Below are 24,941 nucleotides of genomic sequence, written 5' to 3' on the forward strand. Positions count from 1 at the left end.
CAGTGACTCAATGAGCCTAAAAAATACATAATCCCTACCAGAAGCAATACTAAAAGGGAAAAGTATTTCTGAATACAGTAAGAGGCTCTCCTTGAATTTATTCCTACTGCACAGACTACTCCTACCAGTGCCTTCACCACCGCTTGCTGCCCCCACCACTACCACCACCACCATAATTATAGCCCATTCTCTCCTGACCTGGATCCACTCTCCATTGTATTGGTTGTAAGCCAGAAATGCTGGCTCCTGCAAACTGCATTGTCTGGGCTATGGGAGACCCATAGGAAATTAGAAAAAGGGAAAAGAGAAAGAGGTGAATATTGCTCTTGGCTCATTCCTGCTTTGCTTCAATGCTAGAATTCTAACAGTGGCTGTGACTCCCTCTGACCACAATTTCTGCCAAGTGGCCCCTCCTCCACTGTTTTGGTTGTCACAGGGCTTTAGTGGGCTATTCTTACCCTCAAGTTTAGAGATGGCAGCACCTTCCAATATTGCAACTTGGAGGTGCCTCGAGTTCTCTTGTTTGTTATGTTACTGAATCCCACACATCTCCAACAAGTACTTTCACTAAATTCTCAGAATTCCATCAATGTGCCTTCTGTTTCTTGCTGGGCCCCTGACTGATAACAGAAACTGGTTTCAGGAGTGGCCTCAAAAAACAGACCCTGAGGTTGAAATTCTAGTATTGATTCCACATGCATTATTTTGTAACATAAAGATGACTTCCCTACTCAGGTTGGGGGAGGAACATGGGTAACTAGTAGAGGACAAACTTTGAGAGAACTTTTAAGTGTCTGCATCCTTTGCCTATTACGGTGATAAAGATTATAGGCTGATAAAGATTATATTCTCACTCTAGTAGAGAGCTTACAAAAATAAAATAAAAGCTTAGTGCCCTGAACTTTTAACTCAAGTCATGATAGAAAACCAAAGGTTTCTAATAAGCTTTATATACATATCTCTTATGTGTATGTAAAACAGACATAATTAATGATCATAACCATAACCTGAGAATATAGGTTGCAGAGTTGCACTATTGATTAAATACATACATTCAGTGTGCTTTGAGAGTTCATGTTAAAATTAAGGTTAGCAGCCCTTTTTAAGTCTCAGGGTCCCATGCCTTTGTAACTACAGTTCTAACTATAATCTATGAGACTTGTTACAATAAGTCACTGGTTAAAAAAGTAGAATCCTAAAACTTCAGATGAGGTCCTCAACTTGAAATTTCAAAGACCTGTGAATCTTCCTTGCTGGCTAAAGCAATCCCTCCAGTTTATCTGAGAGAATTATTTTCAAAGACTTCATCTGGAGCACTTGCCTAACAAGGACATTCCCATTCTCCTCAAGGTTAACTCCCACCATCATTCATCACTCCATGGCTAGAGGGAGAATTACAAAGTACTCTCAAGGATGAGCTAGAATTTGCACCAAAAAGGAAGATGGAACTCTGACAACTTCTATAGTCAGGAAATGGAAGTGAGAAGAAGCATGTTTAGAAATAGATTCTTAAGGGGTTAAATCAAGGAGATAAAAATATGAGGTTGGTGCAAAAAGATCTTATCAATACAGAAAAGTTTATCTAAGATTCTAAATATATATTATGTTGGCTGAAACATCCGAAATGAGCTCTAATAGTTTGCTTGAAACCTGGGCTCAGCAGAGACCTGCACAAATGAGATTGAGATGCTGGGAATTCTCTGTAACTAAAAGGAAAGAAACCAAAAGCTTAAGAAGGTGGGGTTGCTGGATTGGACCTATTATTTGTGACTTCTTCAGCCACACCCTACCATACCTTCAGGAGAGACAAAAGGACCCTTCCTCTCCAAAGCTTTAAGACTACTTTGGTAGTGAGCACCAGTATTCCCAAAAATTTCTGTTGTGGCTGCCTTCCATAGGCCAGAAATGCTACAGAAGATTTGGACTGGACTCCTAATCTCAGTGAGAATGATGCGGACTTGGTGTGGCTGAGGCAGGGGGCAGTGCTCAGTTACAGGGATGAGGTTGGTGCAAGGATCACAATAAATCACAAAGGCAGAATGGTGATACAAATGTTTTGACCCACATGAATATATGGTTATGACTAATTTCTTTGTGAGAATGTTAGGAATGAAATAGATTGTCAACCTTCTAAAATATGGATTAGTCTATATTGTCAGACCAATTCTTTCTTTAGTAAGTAATACCCAAATTAAAGTACTACAGTGGGAATTAGTGGCCTTTCACCCCATTCTAAAATCCAGAGCCTTTTGAGATGGAGGCTAGTTTCTTTTAGGGAATTACTGAAATGCGGCCACAAAAATACACCGTAAATCCTCCTCCACACCTTCCTCCAGCAGATCCATAGCCATTTAACAGGGTCAAAGTGAGCTGGGAAAAAGAATAACCATACCATATAGGAGTTATTACTTACTGGCCATAATTTAGCACTAATCGGTGTGGGCACAAATTGAAGAAATAAATGGAATCTGGCCCATATCCATCTTCAGTGGTCAGTGGGCTTCCAGTGGTTATCTCCCATGTTCCTGGTTGCTTAAGTGGAATAATTATACTTAAGAACTGGAACCATCCACACATTGGTTCTCTGACCCATGAAGTAAATGTTATTATGGTGGGAAGAACCAAGTAAGACTGTTGGAATCTCCCCTGTCAAAGAGGAGGAAGAAAGCAATAACTCTGGAAAAACTGCAGAAATTTGTGCTACTATCAAACATTGAAAGAATCAGGGATGGTAATTCCTTCCAAATCTTCTTTTAATGTTCCAGTTTGTCTGGTACAAAAGCCAAATGGATGCTTTCAAATGACCCTGAATTACTGGTGCCACCAGCCACAGCTGCTGATCCAGATGTGGTTCCCTTGCTAAAGCAAATCAACACAACTGCTGGCTCCTAGAGTATAGTTACTGATCTAGGAAATGCTTTCATTTGTTGTGGGGTTTTCTCCCCCACCTGAATTTGTAAAGACAATGAGGAAGAGTTCATCTTTATCTAAATAGTAGGATTAGAATTATACCTTCGATGTCTTACCTTAGGCCTATGTCAACTCTCCTGGTCTCTGTCATAATATAGTCTAAAAGAGTCTTTACCATGTTGAAATCCCAGAAAACATCACTCTATCTGTTACATTTGAAGACTTTATGCAAACTGGACCTCTTAAACAGAAGGTCACAAGCACCTAGATATCTAAGTAAAATCATGTGTGCTACTGAATAGGAGATAAACCTCAAAAAGCTTTGTGATACTACCACTAGTAATCCCTTTTGTGTAGAGCATGTGTAGGTATCCCTTCTCAAGTTAGCAACAGTTAACTGCACCTTGAATTTCCTACTTTGAAGAGAGAGGCACCAAATTTAGCACAAGTATTTATATTTTAGAGGAAACATACTACAGCATTTGGGAACACTGCTGCAACCCATCTTCTTACTAATACTCAAGGATAGCAATTTTAATTGTTGCCCAGAGGAAAAAAAGAGTTAGCAATAGTTCCAAGTTGTGATGCAAGCTTCTCCACCTCTTGGGCTTGGTAAGCTAGGAACATCTAAATGTTACTTGAACTCTTTTAAAAATAGAAATGTCCTTTGGAGCTCCAGTGTGCCACAATGGGAAAAACATAGCACAGACCATAATATTCTGGGCTAAATCCAAACTCTCTTCTACAAGCTACTATTTTCCATTTGTAAAGTTATTTCTGATTGCTACCTGAGTGCAGCAGCCAGGGGACTATATGACCTGAGCTGCTTGTCATAAATTGGGTACTATTTGGTCAACTAAATCCTAAAAGTAGATGTATGGAGCAGCACTGAATAATTAAGTGGGAATGGGATATACCTGAAAAAGCCTGGATGGGTCCAAAAAACTCAAATAACCCCTCTGAACAGAATCAGACTTCAAAATACCTACTCCTACTGCTGTGTCAAGAGTTCCTTAAACCATACCTGTGGCCTCATGGGCAGTTATCTATAACTATTAGCCAAAGAGGAAAAATTATCTGCTGCTTGATGGCTGTTGACCCCACCCAGAAGTGGTCATCTGCCCCATCTGTGGCAGTCTGAAAGACAGTCCTAAAGGAAAATATTCCCGGCGGCAGATTTTAAGATAGCATATACGGGTTTCTACTTTGTGTGGAAGGAGAGATGTTCTACAATATGGATCCATAATGACTCTTGAGAGAAACTGAGAAGCTTATTCCATCAGAAACTTTAAAAACAATATTAGAGGACTGGTGACGAAGAGTTTTGGGGAAGAGGTACATGGATAAATTTCTTGGAATTGTCACAAAATATTAGGATATTCATACCCTATTTTAAGCCCAGAGGAGTCTTCTATTGCAGAGGAGTCTTCTAATAATCAGGTGATTCATACTGAAGATACCATTTATCTTCTTGATCCAGCCAATCCAGTGTTTTCAAAATAGCCATAGTGGCAGGGTTGGAGGTTATACATAGGGTTCAGTAACAAGACTTTTTTTCTCTTCTTAAGGCTAATCTGGCCATTATAATTGCTAGATGCCCAACCAATCAACTATAGAGGCCAGTGATTAACTCTGATATGGTAACTTTTCTCCAAGAGGACCAGCCAGCTCCCCGATGGAATGCTGTTTACACTGGATCCTTTTTATTTGGGAATGGAGGAAATATTTCATCCTCAGGAACCTAAATACCTATCCTAGATACAGACTGGCCTTCCAGTCCACAATGTTTTTTCTAGCAACCTTTGTAAGTTGAACTGTGTCTCCCAAAAACATATGTTGAAGGCTTAAACCCAGTACCCCAGAATATAACTCTATTTAGAAAAAGGAACATCAAAGTTGTAATCAGTAAAGATAAAGTCATACTGGAATAGGGTAGGCTCTTAATCCAAAATGATTGATATCCTTATAGGAAAAGGATATGAGAACACAGTGGGGAGTGTCATATGACAACAGAGGCAGAGATAAGCTAGTAGTTAAGAAATGCCAAGAATTTCCCGAAATACCAGAAGCTAAGAGCATGTGTATGAAATTGACTAATGCCATCTGGGACAAATCTGCCACAAGAACACTTCTGTGACCTGAAGCCTTCTTGAGCGTAGCCCGTCACTCCCACATTTTTTTATTTGAGAGAGAGAAAGATAGAGAAAGCACAAGCAGAGGGAGAGGAAGAAGCAGACTCTGTTCTGAGCAAGGAGCCCAATACGGGGCTCAATCCCAGGGCCCTGGGATCATGACCTCAGCTGAAGGCAGATGCTTAACTTACTGAGCCACCCAGGCACCCCTGCACTCCCATATTTTTTAAATGCACCTTTAAATACACCCTTGGGGGCTAACACCTTTGATCTATTCTGGAGATATGACTCATTCTTAAACATTTCCTCCCAGGTGGTCTGTCTGCAGTGGCCTCCCAGGGGTGGTCCCAAGCATGTATTACCCAGCTCCGGGACTACAAAAGCGGTCTTATAAGGGTGGGGCTGTGGAGATCTACTGGTCTTGCTGCCACCTGAGACAGCTCTGTCCACAGGTCCCCTTAAACCTTTTCTCATCAAGTTGTACCGCTTAGTCATTTCTGTCTGTCTTAAGAGATCCGTCACCTTGGAGACCATTTTGCATATACCTCCTTTTCATGGAACAGCATGAAACTGATTCTCCCCTAGATTCTGGAGAGACTGTGGCCCTACTGATATTTGGAATTCAGATTTCTGGCCTCCAGGACTGTGCAAGAATGAAGTTTTGCTGTTTTAAGCCAGCCAGTTGGTAGCACTTTGTTACTGTGAATGTAGGAATCTATATATACTCTCATCTATGCCCTTTTCACTGACATACCACAAAACATCACCCTCAACCAAGCAACTTACTTTAAAAAAAAAAGGAAAGCAGTAATGGGCTTATGTTTATGGAATTCACTGGCCTTACTACATGTGCCATCATCTAAAAGCAGAGGGTGCAATGAAGGCTTAGCTCTGGCATCAGCTGAGGATGGTGGCATTCTGGTCCTGTAAACCAGTGACCAATATATGATACTGTCCCCCATTCTACTCCATGCTCAGGTCTAGGAAGCAAAAAATGGAAGTGGAGTAGTCCTTCAATACAAAACCTGAAATCTCTGTGTTAAGAATTTTTTTTTCCTATTTTATACCATTGGGTTCCATAAAATTGGGATAACAAGCTCCTCAGAGAATGATGCTTCCAACTGGAAATGGAATCACAATTCTACTATATTGAAAGTCAATTCTTCCTATTACTTAAGGACTCTTATGCCACTCACTTGACATGTAGAGATGGAACATGTAATATAGTTAAGGTAATCTATCCCAATTGCCAAGGGGGATTGTGTTGTTGCTACTGAATAAGAACAAGACATGGGGGCATGGGGGCAGTCCAATAGATTCACCAGAGTGGCTAATACTCCCATTATAAATTTCCATGGTAATCTTCAGAAATTCAATAAAGGTGGCTATGAAGGGTTCAATTCTATGAGAATAGAGGTTAGAGTTACCCCTACTGGGTAAAGCATCCAACCAGCCAAAGCAGTGGCAGAAGTAGGAGAATACAGAATGGGCTGTGGGGAAGGGAGGTCTCGAAGATCAAGGCCACAGCACCACTGGAAGGACAGCCTGAGCAGAGGGTCAGGGATTTCATTAAAGCATAAGATACTTGAAAACAGCTGTGGCATGGAGGCTATGAGCCACCAAGAGATGGGAACAGCTGGGTATAGCAGATAAATAAATGTGAATCAGATATTCCCCTCTTGGGGATTCTGTGGGCATTTAAGAAGAGGAAATCTGGGGTCCTGCCAGTCAGCATGTGTACAATTCTGATAAGATTTAGGGACTCCGATGGTTAGTTTTTTCTGTCAGCTTGGCTAGACTTCAGTACTCAGGTATCCAAACAAACACAATTTAGGTGTTCCTGGGGAGATGTTTTTTAGATCAAATGAACAACTACAATTAGCCGACTTTAAGTAAAGAAAATTATCCTTGATTATGTGGGTGGACCTCACTCAGTCAGTGGAAAGGCCTTAGAGCAAAACTGAGCTGTTCCTGAAGAAGTAACTCTGCCTCAAGACTACAACAGTATCAGTTCCTCCTGACAGTTTCCAGCCTGCTGCCTGCCTTTTAAATTTCTGACTTGCCACTCCACAGTCACATATATATACACATACACTAACTGGTCGGTTCTGTTCTCTGTCTCTAAACAACTATACGGACACAGGGACAAGCTGTGAAGGTGAACTTTCCTAGGACCCATAGGGAAGTGGGTCTATTTTTAGGCCACCTCAAAATATGTGTTTCTTTATTTCTAAGTTAAAATTTATATGGGGACTTGGGAAGGATGTTAAGGGAGAGTACTGCTTGTCGCTCTTTCTAAATTCTCTGTGATGATTTCTCATGTTACTTATACTGCTTGCACCCTTCTTCTGTGAAGTCACAAAGGCATGCTGAACTGCAAATACAGCAATGATGCTTTGGTCTAACAGTAACTTGCTTTACCTGGAGCTGAGATGGGTTATTTGCACTGGCAAATGCAGAAATGGGAAAAGGGAGGAGGGCAGTGAGCAGGAGAAATTCCCCTAAACTGTCCAAAATAAATGTATTTAACCCTTAAGGAAGCCCATTACAGGACAAGTAAATATTAAGTAAAACTGGATAACTTTGGGAATGTTACCCAAAGAACTGACAAAGTAAAAGTGAATTTAGAACAAACTCCCATTTTAAAAACTACCACCTAATTAAAAGTTTCTCAAATTGAAACCATGCATGGAACTTCTCTGAAGGGAAAAAAAATTAGACAACTTAAGCAGGAAAGAATATCCAATGGAAAAAAGACAGCCTCTTCAATAAATGGTGCTGGGAAAATTGGACAGCCACATGCAGAAAAATGAAATTGGACCATTTCCTTACACCACACACGAAAATAGACAAAATGGATGAAGGACCTCAATGTGCGAAAGGAATCCATCAAAATCCTTGAGGAGGACACAGGCAGCAACCTCTTCGACCTCAGTCGCAGCAACATCTTCCTAGGAACATCGCCAAAGGCAAGGGAAGCAAGGGCAAAAATGAACTATTAGGATTTCATCAAGATCAAAAACTTTTGCACAGCAAAGGAAACAGTTAACAAAATCAAAAGACAACTGACAGAATGGGAGAAGATATTTGCAAACGACATATCAGATAAAGGACTAGTGTCCAAAATCTATAAAGAACTTAGCAAACTCAACACCCAAAGAACAAATAATCCAATCAAGAAATGGGCAGAGGACATGAACAGACATTTCTGCAAAGAAGACATCCAGATGGCCAACAGACACATGAAAAAGTGCTCTATATCACTCGGCATCAGGGAAATACAAATCAAAACCACAATGAGATATCACCTCACACCAGTCAAAATGGCTAAAATCAACAAGTCAGGAAATGACAGATGCTGGCGAGGATGCGGAGAAAGGGGAACCCTCCTACACTGTTGGTGGGAATGCAAGCTGGTGCAGCCACTCTGGAAAACAGCATGGAGGTTCCTCAAAATGTTGAAAATTGAACTGCCCTATGACCCAGCAATTGCACTACTGGGTATTTACCCTAAAGATACAAACGTAGTGATCCAAAGGGGCACATGCACCCGAATGTTTATAGCAGCAATGTCCACAATAGCCAAAGTATGGAAAGAACTTAGATGTCCATCAACAGATGAATGGATCAAGAAGATATGGTATATATACACAATGGAATACTATGCAGCCATCAAAAGAAATGAAATCTTGCCATTTGCGACAACATGGATGGAACTAGAGCGTATCATGCTTAGCAAAATAAGTCAAGCAGAGAAAGACAACTATCATATGATCTCCCTGATATGAGGAAGTGGTGATGCAACATGGGGGCTTAAGTGGGTAGAAGAAGAATCAATGAAACAAGATGGAATTGGGAGGGAGACAATTAAGATTAAGTGACTCTTAATCTCACAAAACAAACTGAGGGTTTCTGGGGGGAGGGAGGTTGGGAGAAGTGGGTGGGATTATGGACATTGGGGAGGGTGTGTGCTTTGGTGAGTGCTGTGAAGTGTGTAAACCTGGCTACTCACAGACCTGTACCCCTGGGGATAAAAATATATGTTTATAAAAAATTAAAAATTAAAAAAATTAGACAACTCAATATTATTTACCTAATATTATCTATATATGTACTTACATAAAAATAGGTATAAAGTTCTTTTTTTTTATTTTATTTATTTATTTGACAAACAGAGATCACAAGTAGGCAGAGAGAGAGAAAGGGAAGCAGGCTCCCCACTGAGTAGAGAGCCCGATGCGGGGCTCAATCCCAGGAGCCTGGGATCATGACCTGAGCCGAAGGTAGAGGCTTTAACCCACTGAGCCACCCAGGTGCCCCAGGTATAAAGTTCTTCTGTTTATATTCTTACAGAGCTAAAATAGCTAAATAATTTTATAAGTTAAAAGATAGCAAAACTACAAAGCCAATGAAGTTGTAATTTAGAACATTAGTGTGACAATATGACACATAATTATTTGTTTATTCAGTTTATATCTTTTAATATAAAATGAGTCAGTAAGGTTTTCAAGGAAAAGATATGTTTTACACAGGTCATTTAGAACATGACAGGCCATCATTTGAGTCTTTGTCATGGTTAGTGTTACTTATTTTTAAACACTGATGTATTATTTTGATTAACCAAATAAAGCACTCCAAATTACAAAGTTGGCAGCACTGTTTCGATATCATTCAGTTAAAAAAGTCCTCATTGTGGATTTTCTATTGATAGTGACCACTAATGAGCTTGGCAGCTTACTAAATCCAGAGACAGAACTCATGAACCCTTAATTCACAGGAGGAACATAGACCTGTCATGAGGCGAGGTATTCTGAATTACACGTGCACAGACTAGAGACAGGCTCTACTTATGCTGGAATCCTTTGGCTACAAGAAATAGAACCAACTCAACCCACTTCAGCCCTAGAGGCTCCACCTCTGTCCTCATGGTGAGGGTGGGATTAGGAATTGGAGAACAGGATCTGGAATAGCTATTCCGTGTGGGTGTATCTCTCTCTGCTTCCCTCTCTCTTTTCTTGTCTCTCCCCCTAAATGACAGATGTTTCTGCCTCTATTTCCGTATATGTGTGTCTGTCTCTCTGTGTCTGTCACTGCCTGCTTTTGGTTTCTGTCTCCTATACCACCAACTCTTTATTCTGCTTCTGTCTTCATGTCTCTATTACCTTCCCTCTGTGTTGTCCAGATTTATCGACCCATTTACAAGTCAGTCAAAGATCGCTACTCCCTGTTCTGGCTTAACATCCTTTGTAAATTTAAATGCTGACTACGGAGAGTCCCAGCTCCAGATTTCTCAGAGAAAATACCTGATTGGTCACACAGACCACTGATTTCAAGCTGTGGCCGATTTGAACTGTGTATCACATGGGTGGCTGCCCACTCAGCAGGGGTTGCTCGAACACGCGCTCTGAAAAGGACATGGGTATTATAGGAAACATGTCTGCTTAAATGTCTTTTAAGGGTACAATACATCAGTTTCTCCTAGCAACTATTCATTAGAGTACTTGAAGTAGCCAGTTGATTTTGACTTTAAAAATAGTGCCCAAAAACCAATCTGGGAAATTATACAATAGGCACAAAAACAAAGGCATTTAAAAATATAAAAGAGCCCTTGACATCTCCTAGAAAGAGGTGAATGATCCAAACCACAGGGACTATTGTATGTTCTACCAACAGACCACACTCACTTAAAGCACTTAAGAGGAGAACTGAACTTCAAGACTTGGGATAGAGACCCTAACAAGCAAAGAATGCGTTTTGTCCTTGTGCTTTTTGTGGGGAAAGGGCATGGATGAGACTACTTACTCCTTAAAAATTTAATATAATATTATAAAATTCTTCTAAGAACTGCCTTTTGTAGTACTTTTATTTATACACATCAGTAGAATCACTAAGACTGCTTTAATAAAAATTTTAGAGCAAAATTATATCCTCCTTAAAAATTAATGTTTACTAGACATAGGCAAGGTAGGTGTAAAGCTTATGCATAGAGCTGATAATATTAGAGAGAAGGGAAGATGATATTAAAATTAATATGTAGGGAAAGCATAAAATAAAGCTGAGCTTTACCAAGGGCACAAAAAATTGGGGGATTATGGATGGGGCTGTTCAACTGAGGTAATTCCTTCTAGAAGCTAGACTGTGTCTCTCAAAAAATGAGGACACTTTGGGAGAAAACATCAATAAATATAAGGTAAAGGAGGAGTGAGAAAAAGAAGAAAAGTTGGAACAGGCTTTTATTCAGCGGCAAGTAAGGAGTGCTAAGGAGTAGAGGTTTGCAAAAGCAATGACTGGGGTTTCAGAGTTTTCAAGAGGGGGGAGATTAAGGCAGCAAGGTGTGTAAATTCATTTGGAAGGAATACAGGGCAGAAGTTGAATGATGGAGTGGCCAGGGACTCCAAGTCTGCCCTGGTATCATCAGCATGGAAGTGTTCAGCCCTGAGACACACCAATCCGCTCAGGACCTAAAGATGTGCTCCGTGTCCATTTGCTGGCATCCAGCATGGCAGGCCACACACAGTGCCCTTACCCTGCCATTGAAATCCACCTCTCCTAAACACTGACTGATTTCTGATTCTGTCGAGATGCTAGATCTCAGCTAAGCAGGACATAAGAGACACTGGCTGCCATGTCCCCTGCCCTAGATAAGATTCTCCTCTTCTGCCAATCCCAGACAAATCGAAATGAGTCTCAGTGTGCACAGAGAGGAAAGTGCAACAGTAGCTCCTTGAGGGTCAGAAGTCAGAGAGAGAATGAACCAAAAAGAAACAATAATGAGAGAGAACTGGGAACTACCAGGCTCTGCCAGGAGGAGATGGTGAACAAACAAGAATTAGGCTGACAAGAGGGGGGCGGGGGACGAGAACCGTGATGGCAAAAAGCAATAGAGAGAGTAAGAAGACATAGGAGAAACACTTGAGAAAATAAAAGGAAAGTGAGTAGGGAGTCAGAGAACAAAAATTAATAAAAAACAGGGGGAAAAAAAAGGAGCTAACAACAGAAGCATCAGAAAAGCAAAGCAATTGAGTTAAAGAAAGGAATAAAAGGAGAATCTATATGGACTATGCATCCTTTTGGCCATCTCTGACCAAGATTACTGTTACAAATCCAAGTTTATCTGGCTAATCAGCAAAACACAAATAAAAGAGAATAAGAGAAATAGAAACCTCTGCACAGAAGCCTAAGACTATCCCCCTTTGATAATCAATAAAAAGACATCAATAGATCCTTTTTTAAAACTATTCAATCATGTAATTTGCATACATTTGGAAACCACCTAGCTTTTGAAATACATGGCTTTCAGTGAATAGTCATCCTTCCACATGTGACCAATAACTAGCCTACTAGCCTTACTGCTTCATGCCACTGAAACATGAATAAATCATTAATTTTTAAGGACAAGAAGTCACAAGAGCTTTAAAGGAATTAATAATCTGACAGTGATATTAACTCGAAAGTCTTCCTCACCCTCCTCATCATTAACTATAAACACAATGACCAATCGCCACAGTGCTATGGAGGAGCTATGAGAAAGTAACTTTTAGCCTGTGATCTTGTTGTCTCTGACAAAAGAAAGTTTAAATCAAGGCAAATAATAAAATTGCTCAAGAACTGTGTGTATTATTGGCTATGTCATTTATTTCTTACCTGGAGTTAAGTGCTATCCCAGATGGATTACATTCACAGGTTAGGCTTTCAAGGTTGTATCTCCCAGGTAATATTTGATGAGTCCTTCTTGGTACATTTTAAGATCTGTAAGAGACGGTATGCTAAGAACATTTTCTATTTCTATTTCTATTTCTATTTCTTCTATGTCACTAATGGCATGGCATCAATACTTAAAAATTGTTACGTTTTCATTAAGATTTTCATTGATATATATGTTTCATCTTTTAGAAAGTCCAGTTTGGGTTAAGAATTTGATTGACTGGAAGAGAAACAGTCCTCTGTCTCCTCAGAAACTATGATAATCAGAGAGATGAGCAGGCAGAGGGCCTGAAAAGACTATGAGCAACCAAAAAACTGTGTGAGCCACCCAGGGACCCCTAGGGATTAATGTTCTTTAAAAGAGACCCCACAGAGATCTCTAACTCATCCCTCATCCACCATGCGAGGAGACAGTGAGAAGGTGCCATCTATAAAACGGAGGGTGGGCCCCCACAGACCTGGAATCTGTCAATCCCCTGACCTTGGACTTATTAGCATTCAGAACAGTGAGAAATACACTTCTGTTGCTAATAAGCTATCCAGCCCATAGTATCTTTTTTACTGGAGCCCAAATGGTCTATGATAATCAAAAATATGTGTAAAGATTTTATTTTTAGTTATGTTGGTAAGAAGTGCTCCACACTGGATTATACATGGATGGCAGAAAAACTGGAACATAAAGATAAGCAAATATAATCAGATAAGAACTAACCATAATTTCACTATCTAGACAAAATCAACACTAAGCTTTTGGCCAATTTTTTTATTTGTGTATATATTTTTACATACATATGGCTTTATATAATTTGAGAGACTGCTCTTTTCTCTCAATAAGATATCACAAATATATTCCATATAAGTAAATATAATTCTTATACTTTCATTGTTAATAAATATGTATGTTATATATTATATTCTACTTGTAACCTATATAAAATTAGATATTAGGGGTGCCTGGGTGGCTCAGTCAGTTAAGCGTCTACCTTCAGCTCAGGTCATGATCCCAGGGTCCTGGAATCTATTGGGTTCCCTGTTCTGCCAGGACGTCTGCCTCTCCCTTTCCTTCTTCCCCTCCCCCTGTTTATGCTCTGTCTTGCTCTTTCTCTCTCTCTCTCTCTCTCGGTCTCTCTCAAATAAAGAAATAAAGTCTTACTTAAAAAAGCAGATTTTAATTTGTCTGACAGTATTATTTTTTCAAAGAAGAGTACAACACTGTTAATCTAGAATTTTTTAAGCATTTTTTAAAAAATATTTTATTTATTCATTTGACAGACAGCAATCACAAGTAGGCAGAGAGGCAGGCAGAGAGAGAGGAGGAAGCAGGCTCCCCACTGAGCAGAGAGCCTGATGTTGGACTCCATCCCAGGACCCTGAGAATCATGACCTGAGCCGAAGGCAGAGGCTTTAACCCACTGAGCCACCCAGGTGCCCCTAATCTAGAATTTTTAAAGAAAAAATTTACTCTAAATAAAGCACCGTCAACTAACATTGACAATATTAAGCAGAAATTTAGAGATCTCACTATGTCCTGACTTTAGTACAAAAGACAGATGTTCAAATATGTGTAAGAAAGATATCTTGATCTAAAGGAACATTTGTGGTATTTCCCTAAAATATTATGCTCCGTCCATTTTTAAATGGAAGCCTCCTATAATCATTTAAGTAGTTCTTGATGAACTAGAACCAATGACTACTTGCCATGTATCAATATAATGAGTCTGCTCTTCAGTTCTGGGCTTGCTGCTCTTACTGTCTCTGTTCTCTAACTGCCTCACTACCTTTTAGCTGTTTTTTTCTAATTCTAAATGATCATGGGCTGAGACACTAGAGACTTAAGCTCATTAACATGTGTATGTTAAGTAAGGCCCAATCAATCTATGAAAGAAATATTAGAGTCAGTAAATATCAGCCATTGGCTTTATATATCATTTTCACTGATACTAGTTTATATAATATTTATGAAAACATGGAGATATGTATTGGGTATTTTATGCTATTACAGAAAAGGAATCCGAGGTTTAGAGAAATAAAATAACTTGCCCAATGTTATCTAGCTGTAAAATGGTAGTAATAAAATCTAAACCCAATTCTTCTCATTCTCAATCAATTCTAAGAACTTTGTTAAATGCGTTTTCAGGTTTTTTTCTTGCCCCTGACTGAAGGATTATAATCCAGAGCAAAGTTTCCTAAAACACATTTCATCAAACACAAAGATACTAGGTTTAGGTATTACGCAACAAAAGAGAAAAACAATGGATCAAACAATTTGCTCTACTGCAGGACTCCTCAGAGATTTTAATATGCTAGTGTGCCTCATAAATCTCCAAAAGCAGCCTTTTCATAACTACTTGGACCTCACAGTGACCCTCTGTAATAGCAGATCTCTTCAGGCTCCAAGGAGCAAACTACAGAAATAATGTCCCAGTGGGGCGGGAGTAGGTGGAGGGCATTCACCTGTCCAGGTATGTGAAGCCCGATAGTCTTGGTCTTTGCACTCACTTCTCATTTATAGTTTGCTAATATAAGAGAGATTAAAATATAAATTCTGAAGAAGATTGATGTTTGTGTGAACTGTTGATAATACAGAAAAATTACTTCAAATAAAAGGGAGAGACATCTTTCAGGAGTTGCCACAGAATACATCTGGAAACTACTATGAATAACATTTAATCAGGTAAAAGCTTAAATTCACAGAGAACATGTATATAAAACGAAAACCATTATGCTGGATTTGGAATTAAAAGCACCAGGACAGCAGACCATGCTACTGTTGTCCATACCTCCCCCATGGTATGACACACTGTCCTTAGATCTTCATGATCTGTAACAACAAAAAAAAGAATTCCCAATATAAGTTAACCTTCACAATTTTCACAGACTACACATATTTGAGCAATCCTTCAAAAACTGGACAAATCACTTTTAAAGTAGCAAACTCTCTTTGTAGTTTATTAAAATATTTTTAGGAAGTAGCACCGTTTTAGAATAATAACAGGGAAAGTCATCATGTAGTCCATGAAATAAGAGATTTCCTAAAGGGAAACACTTCCCCACCTTGCCTTCTCAATAAGGTTTTTACATCATGGAAATATTCCTTGCAAAATGTTTCCATCAACATCTGTGAGTGGAAATTTTGCTAAGAATTTTATGTTTATTATCATATTTAATATTTAAAGCAGCCCAATGAAGTGGGTATATTATAAATAATCTCTAGCTTTACAAATAATAAAATTGAAATTGAGAGAGATTAAGTTTTCTGAGTAGGCAGAGCTAGGATTGGAAGCCAGCCTAATTGCAAAGTACTTTCCTTCACCCACCTCTCTCTGTGATGCTCATATTCAGTCAACTATTTCGTGTATTAAATATATATAACCCCCCTGATGTTCCTATTTAAATAAGACTGTAGCCACAGAAGGTTTATAAGGAATAATATATTCTCTGTAAGATTCCCCTATTTTACCCTAGCAAGCCTCTTGTGACAACAGAACTTCCCCTCATTCACTTTGACCTATAACTAACCTCCACTCTTCAACTGGAAGTCAAAAGACCATGGCATCTCATGATTTCTTCTTCTCTTTTGACATTTCTGCTGTCTCATCAAGGCCTTTACAAATGGAACTTAAGTATGATTAACTACAGTACAAGTTAAACCCCAAATAAAAGCCAACGGGGCATATGTGAATGACAAAGCAAGCCAGCCCTAAAGCTCAAGATAGCTTTACCAGAAAACCAGTATATGACCAACCTGCAATTTTGGATTTCATATAAATTAATGACTAATTTGGTCTCCAGTAGAGAAGTTGGAAGAGATATAATTGAAGGAGTCTAGAAGGACATCCTATCAATAAACCCACAATTATTTACTGAATTTTCTCCACCACTACCAATATGCCACATGCTCAGAATCCCAACCCTTGAGCTATCGATAGGGGTTAAATCATGACCAGAAAACAAATATGTGTAAATGTGAACATATATTTCTTGGAGAGAGGATGGCAGTAACTCCTTGGTGATTATCATTACAGTAGTGTACTATAACATGGGGCCCCAAGGGTAGAATGAAAGACAGGTAAATTATGACTAATTCTGGAGAAGTCACATCAATGGAGTGAAGGACCAAAGATAAAATACCAGAGCTGAGGGTCTTAGTTCCAGAAGATAACATCATTGTATGATACTGGGTAGTAGAAAAGTGAAATAAAAGATAATGTTAAGAGGGCTTTTTGTTTTTATTTTTTTGTCTTCCATTTGCCTATGGAAGTTGGTAACTTTTTACAAAGAAAATACATTTAAAATGTACTGCTTTAAGAACATTAGCACCCAATTTATAAATAATGATAAATATGTAATAACCATCACTGTAAATTCCCTACCAAGAACTTCGGTGTGACTTGGTTCTTATAAAATCTATTATCAGCTTCTCCTTCCATTCTATCCCCAACAATAGTGCCACAAAGTTAGACTATGTATCGTGCTCGATTATGATCCTACTCCAAAAAGAAGTCTCTCATGTCACTGACAAATAAGTGGAGTTCTGACATAAATGTTAGTTGATATTTTCTTTTATATTACAGAGTGAGTCTAAAGTAAAACAACAAGGACATTTGTCAGACTTCATTCAATTTTCACTGACATGAACAATTTCTTTGTTGAATCAGATAGTGGTTTCATATACTAGACAAATATTTTCTCCATTTTATGAGCCATTCACAATCTAACAGCTACAGACAGAAGAAAATTTTCAATTTAATCTGCATTATTAATATTTTTCTCCAGTTTTTAAGCCCAGATAATGAACAAAACAATAATTGTAGCATTTGTGATTTTCATGGTCTAAATACTTCCATCGTGGTTGGTTCTTAACTACCAAGGCAGAGCTGGGAAAAGCAGGTAAGAGACATAGTATTGCTACCACAAAGCCACCATAGATGTAAATAACATCAAAAGCTTGGATAATAGTAAATCGTAGTAAAAATAACTAGGAAGCAACAAGTCGAATATTACCTTTGTTTTTAACATAATGTTCAATTACAAGTTTATATAATTTAATTTTTAATAATGGCTATTTAACAAAGAGCAAAATTGCTGCAAATTAACAACAGACTCTTTCAAGCTTATATGAACTGGCTTCAGGATGTTACTGCCTCTTGAATCCTAACTACCAGGATTCTCTTCTTTCTATGGGTATTTTCTCAGTTGCGGAACTGTTTTGCAAATTCCCTACTACTACCTCTTTGGTTTTTAAAAGTTCTCATTTTTATTTCCTGAACTGGATTGAAATTAAGAAATGAGTACCGGAGGTAGGAAAGGTCGGTCAATTAATCATTAAAGAGCAAGCTGTGAGACAAGGCACAGAGCTCTGGTGTAGAGTCAGGAGCCCTGGCCTGAGATCCTGTCCTGATATCGTGGATGTGCCTTTTCAATTCAGAGCTTCAGAATTCTTATCTGTGAAGTGAAGTTCCAGCCACCCACTTCACATGTCTTTTTGTGAAAAATACATAGGAAAACATCTATGGAAATGTTTTATAATTAAAATTTATGATGCAAAATAAATCATTTTATAATATGCAATTTTTTCAAATGAGTTTAATCTCTTAGAACTTCTTTTATTTTTAATTTTTTATTTTTTATAAACATATATTTTTATCCCCAGGGGTACAGGTCTGTGAATAGAAATGCCTACAAATAACACATCATATTAAGTTTTGAACTTATGAATTTTTAATTAATTGATAAAATACTGCAAATTATTCTTGCTTTTCTCATTTTGTAACAATCAGTTCAACATTTGCTGTATTAAGACCATGCATGTGTTCCCAGACCTAATTCTTTCCCTAGGTCTGATTTTATAAACTGCTGGTGATAAAATCAAGTCCTGATTTATATGATGCATCTCATGTGGGAAGGGTCTATGGCCCTTGGTATTTTTGACCTACCCTGAGAAATGATAGCACAGCTAGTGTAATATCTTTTGAAGATAACCGCTGTTAATTTGATGATAACGTTTCCATTTACTGAATTGTGAAATGATCGTGTTTTATTTTCTAAGTGATTCTAATATCATTAGAAGCATGCCAGAGCAGACTGGTGAAGAGAAAATTGTGAAAAAATTTTTTAAAAACTGGCAAGCATATGTTTTAAAAACACTGTATTCACTTCAGTTATTCTCTTTATAGCTTTGGTTTCAGGACACTCTCCTGAAGGGATTGGAGAGGACGAGGCAGCTGGAAGTGGTGGCAAATCTTCTGGGTTAAGAACCACATGTCCCACATTCCATGTTCCTGTTTTTGTAAAGGGAGTGGACTGCGTTCCTTTCCTGTACTAGGTTTTGAAGAGACTTAATTTTCACCATTCTAGTCTCAGAACATTGTTGACATTTGGTATTTTAAAATGTTTGAGAGGAAGCAAGTTTTAATACCCAAAATTTAACCAGAAGTGTATCTACCAAATTTGTAGCAAAGAGGATTAAATGAAAGGAAATACGTTCCCCCCTCCCATGCAAAGTTTCATCAAAGGCTGAGAAAAGTTCTACAGAACTTTAATGAAGAAGGATTTTTCCTAAATGTATGTAGTGGTTGGTGTAGAAGAAATGTACTTGGACATTTGAATAATCCCAGGTCCTCAATAAGTTGCCCAGCGTGTTTTAGTCCTAAAAGATACACAGTGAAGCATGCTCATTGCTTAGAATTTGGGGAAACTGCATATTACCTCTCCCAAATATGTTCCATAAAACCCTTTACTCACATCAGTTAATATCCTTTGGAACATTCAGCAGAATGAATTTAGGGAAACCAGTGATTCAGATACATCTTGATTTACAGAGTTGAATAGTGCTAGTAGTGGGTACCCTATACAGTTTGTGTGGGGCTCTAAGGGAAGCTGCAAATATGTCAGAAATAACACTGTCTTTTCCATTTTAGAATTAATCAATTCACAAAGGCAGTTTTTGGTGGTAGATGACTGAGACATGGGAGACAAGGATACCTTCAATATCCTATCCAGAAATTCAAGTATTTAATAAACCTAGAGTCAGAAAACTCTACCTTTTAATAGCTATATAACAACTATGAATAGGTCAAATTTCCACTTTCACAAGTGAGGGAACTGGTTTGTTTCAAGCTGACATTACCTGACTTCAGTTTGTCTGATGTTCATCTAAGGTTGTGGTTGTAATTTGGAGAGCAAAGACATAATGAACTGCAGTTTTTTGGTTGTTGTTTTGGGTTTTTTTAATCTTTTTTTTTAAATTTATTTATTGGAGAGAGAGACAGTGAGAAAGAGCATGAGTGAGGAGAAAGTCAGAGGGAGAAGCAGACTCCCCATGGAGCTGGGCGCCTGATGCGGGACTCGATCCCGGCATTCCGGGATCGTGACCTGAGCCAAAGGCAGTCGTCCAACCAACTGAGCCAGGCGTCCCATGAACTGCAGTTTTATTGGTTGTTAAGCTGCTCAATATTTAGAATTTCTTTTTTGATAGAAGAAAGTGGTCATATTTTGAATGTTTACTGCTACTTCATTACAAATGACAATTTATAATTAAAGATATTTTATAGCTTAGAAAGAAGATTGTATATATTACAAAATAGGTAGTTTTGGTTATGAACGTTTCCATTACAGAAGATACCAAATATATTTGAGAGAGCTTGAATGCAGGAATAACATTCAAGAAATCAGGATTTCACATCTAACTCACATTAAAAAAAAACTTATGACACAATTTTCAGTTTCTCTGAGCCTCATTTTCTTATCTTTTCAACTGCAATGACTGAGCAAAATAATCTCGTGTTCTTTCTAAATTGGCCTATTATTTCCTTATAATTTTCCTGAAGAGTCCTTTTAAGTGTTGTCTCATTTAAGTGATTATTTATAAAATATTATTATCATTTGTGGATTTTAGACACCTAAACTCATGACAGTAGGCCTTTACATAGGAACATACTTTGAAATAGGTCTTTTCCTTAGAGAGAAACAGTCCAGAGCCTGTTTGATGATGATTACTTTGCTTTTTAGTGACTGATGTGTATAGAGAAGGGAAATGAAAATATGCAGAAAATGATATGAAAAGCCACCTTCTCCAGATAAATAAAATGAAACATCTCCGAAGATATAAGTCAAATAAAACACAAAATTTGACTTATTTCAATATATTTTAGTATTTTACCCTTAAAAACATACCAGCTCCAGGAAGATCTGTAGAATGTCTGAAAACACCTTCTTTTTTTTTTTTTATACCTAACTCCAAGTCTTCCTTTTTCTAAGAGTTGATTCCTCACCCTAAGTGGTTCTCCAACTTGCCTCTTCATTCTTTTAGATCTGCCCCTTGACACAGAGCTCCAAAATCCACACTTCCTCACCCATCTCAAAACATGGGCTTCTAATTCAAACAAAAGGAAAACTAAAACAAACCAACAAAAATATAACTTTCAGTACAAATAAGAATAATTCACATGCAAGTGAATGTGGAAATTGCCTGGATCCTACAGGGTTAGGTACAGAAGCGAAAATGCCACCTGAGCAATTCCTCAGATGGTATGAGTCCTTCCTAGAACTTATTTATTAAACAGTAAAGAAGAATAAGATGTTCTTTCTGAAATATTTTTCTTGGGAACTCAAAATATAAGCCTCCACCATTGACAGGGTAGCATTTTTAGATTAAGCCATGGGAAATGTAGCATGATTTACAAATACAACAGTCCAAGAATAACAGCCTTTCTACCATCCGTGATTGGCATTGCTATTATAGACTCTATTATAATCTTATCTCGATGTCCAACCAAGCTATTCATTCAGCAACTAAGCTCACGTCAAAGGCAAGGCAGAGTCTACTTATTTGCAGAATAATGTTCTTGAAAAACACAGTCTCACTGCTCAGACAGAACCAAAAGCATACATGACATGGTGTAAGGTGCTTATGATAGAAGGTGGCAGGAAATGAAGTCGAAACAGAAATACCAACTGAGAAGGTGTTTAATCTCTGAGGTGTGAGGTATTACATTCTAGCACTCTCTCTGACTGATATCAGGCATGAAAGGAAAAACTAGCTAAAACATATGGGGAAAAGGACACGTAAGTCCCTTTGATGTCGGTGTCAGCAAAGCACTTCGCTTTCACATCCAGTCTTTAATAGAACAGCTGAAGTTCCTGGTTTGTAAATAAAGGAAGCTAAGAGATTGCTGAGTAGAGTCTGTTACACACAGAAAAATGCAACTTCCATGTATGTCTGAAAACACTCATCCCAATATTCATTCATTCACACATACACATACACACACCTCTTAGAGCTATCTCATAAGTAACTCTATTCCTGCTTTTCATAAGGCCTGCAGTTTTTAAATAATTTTCGCCATGGAAAACTAATGAACTCCTACAAAATGCATATATTCAAAATCTTGAAGACTGTTGGATAGCTCCTCTATTCTCACAAGGCAGAAACTGAAGGCCATGAGCACAGTAGTGATAAAGCCAATAGAGGTGTCTGTGCATGCGGAAAGATCAATAAAACACAGAACTGGCTCCTCAGGAGAAGTGAGGGGAAGACACAGTAACAGCAAACTGAACAGGAGATTTTGTCAATGATTCAGAGTCCCCAAATCCATGAGAGCAGTGACTACATGTGAGGCAGATAAATCTCAGCACCAAGAGAATCCAAACCCCACACCTCGTTGGTCTTCCCAGTGGGCAGTGTTGATCCACACAGTCCTGGTTTATAGGAAGGAATTCTTTCTCCATCTCTGTCCTCACCAGCGATGCACATGTGTGCTGCCATGCTCCTCTAGACTTACTGCCTGACACCATTTCCTACCAAGGGTTGATGGGGGAAACTTTGAAAGCATTCAAAGAAATTTGTGCTTTTCAAGCATGTCTATTCCACTCTCCCAAGACAGCTGCATAGAATTCCAGAAACTAAGAATTGGGACTGAAATCTGAGATTGCCTAAATACAATTCCACCCAAAAAGAGTCTCCTTAATTTCTCTTCAGACTGTGGTGGTGTCTCTGCTTCAGTGACTGTTCCTTGCATGCATTCTCAATAGACATGTAGATATGTTGATGGTTCAAGTTTGGGCCACTGTAAATATTAATGAAATTTATCTCAACTTGAGTTGTGATCTGGTCCCCTGAGGTTTCACCCAGGGATTAAAAGAGAGGCATAAGAGGTATCTTCTAAGAGATTATTAGTTAATTATTTTGGTTTTTAGTTCCAGAAATTTTTTAGCATTGACATTGAATATATCAACAGCCAATTTTCAGGACAGATACTTAGAAAAGTATCAGTATACTCCTCATGTGCTACCTCCCAGTTCATCATGATTTCTTAATTACTGATGGAAACTCTGCAACTGTGTTTATAAGTCCTTTCCATAAATGATAGGGCAATTTACTAAAATTAAAATGATGTTGTTTATATGAGATTAGTGTCTTTTATTGTTTCATCATGTATTTCAGACTTCATTCTACTTTTCCAATTAGAAAACTAATTTTATTGATCTTCAATATGGAAGAAAAATAGCTGAGTAGAAAAGTACCTATCATTTAAAGTAATACAGCATCTAGGGGCACTGTGGGCTGGCCTTGTCCTTATCCAGCTCACTCTGTGCCCTTGGTAGCACTATCACAATTCTCTTCTGTTATAGTCTTTTACCTATTCTCATATTCTTCCAGACCTCTGCCACTGTTTTACATGCATTCCATATTTGGGGACCTTTAGAACTTGAATTCATCACAGAATTTTCTGTCAAGTGTCACTGGTTTCTTTGTTGGTTTCCCCTTTATTTTTTTTTTCCTAAGAATCATCAGCAGTATTACCATCAGATTTTCACGTTTGTTTGTTTTCTTTCTTTCTTTTTTTTTTTTTTTCATTTCAAGATTACCTGGTTTTACAATGTGATATCTCATTTCTTCCCCCAACTTTTGGAGCCCAGCTTCTGTCAAATCTAGAGATATGCTTGACTGGGACTAATATTTCTTTACTTCTTTTAATGCATCCTAAGGTATTTTCACTCAAGATTCCAATCACTTACAAAGCTCAATCCAAAATTGCTTTATTCCATCCAAGCAATAAAGTCTTGGCAGGACTCTATGCTATGACTGTCTCAGATTTAGAATTCAGATGTGAGAGTGTTTCATGAATACACATATTAACACATGTAAGTGGATTAAGAAACAAAATTACCTTTTTTGACAGACAATAAATCTGACTTGGATGATTGGTTTGACATGAGGACTGCTTCGCCAAATAAGTTTATTTTCCATAAATTAGCTAATTCTATAGTTCTGAGATTTTAACAATAGTGTCTTGAAAGTGTGTGAAAAGAAAGCATTTTATCAAAATTACTTATTAAATGTGTATCAAAACTAATAATAACAGCTATTGAATACATCTCAGTTAAAAGAAAAAAAAGCCTTTTTGGTATACTTCCTATAAATTGAGAAATAAAATGACTCTAATGACAGGGTGACAAATCTTTTTGCAAGTCAGAACCAAAATTGAAGAGAACCTAATTGAATTGCCAGCCATAGATTAATAAGAATATTTTCGATGATAGATCACTATATGAATTTTTGGCACATAACTTGGAAGGAGTTCAAGGAATTGAATGATATTGCTCTCCCAAAACTCTTTCCATTTTTATCTTCTCACTTATGATAATAAGTTTTTTCCAAGCTTACATATACATAGAATACAAAAATATCATAAACTAATTGATGTTGAACTTGTCTTAATCAAATAATAACTAATATTCATCTGGGAGCAATTGGGCTATTCTTCTTAAGAGGTTCTTTTCAATAATATTTTCTTTTTTATATTTAATAAGTATCAAAATCTATAATATGTTGTTTTGATCAATTGGGTAGTAATAATTTTCACAAACTTCAATCTGGTAGAAATTCTTTAACACTTAGAATGTTATGGCCAGGAAAATAAAAGTAATTAAAAACTTATACAATCATTCTTGTTGCAGAGATATATGATAGGTGACCAATGAAAGCCTTTAAGAAACATAAAAGTGTACTGTACTAGGGTAAAATTCACTGGAAAAATATAATGGAAATATGAGTTCAAAGAAGAAAACAAAATCTCAACTGAGTGGTATTGCTATCCTAAAACACTTGCCAACTATTAAGTAAGAACTTGTTTCTATATATTTAAATACACAGTTCTTGAACAACAGAATTTAAAAATTGGAAGGGAAATT

At 37.8% G+C, this 24,941-nt stretch overlaps 1 non-coding gene across 1 annotated transcript; it reads left to right on the forward strand.

Moving 5' to 3' along the window:
* Positions 1–18,486: 18,486 nt before the first annotated feature.
* On the forward strand, positions 18,487–18,614 carry LOC123389551. The gene has a single exon (XR_006604164.1). It is a non-coding gene; the product is annotated as a small nucleolar RNA SNORA72 (small nucleolar RNA).
* The last annotated feature ends 6,327 nt before the right edge of the window (positions 18,615–24,941 follow it).

Source organism: Mustela putorius, unplaced genomic scaffold (genome assembly GCF_011764305.1).
Source record: "Mustela putorius furo isolate JIRA1106 unplaced genomic scaffold, ASM1176430v1.1 tig00003983_pilon_pilon_pilon, whole genome shotgun sequence".
In the NCBI taxonomy this organism is placed as follows: Eukaryota; Metazoa; Chordata; class Mammalia; order Carnivora; family Mustelidae; genus Mustela; species Mustela putorius.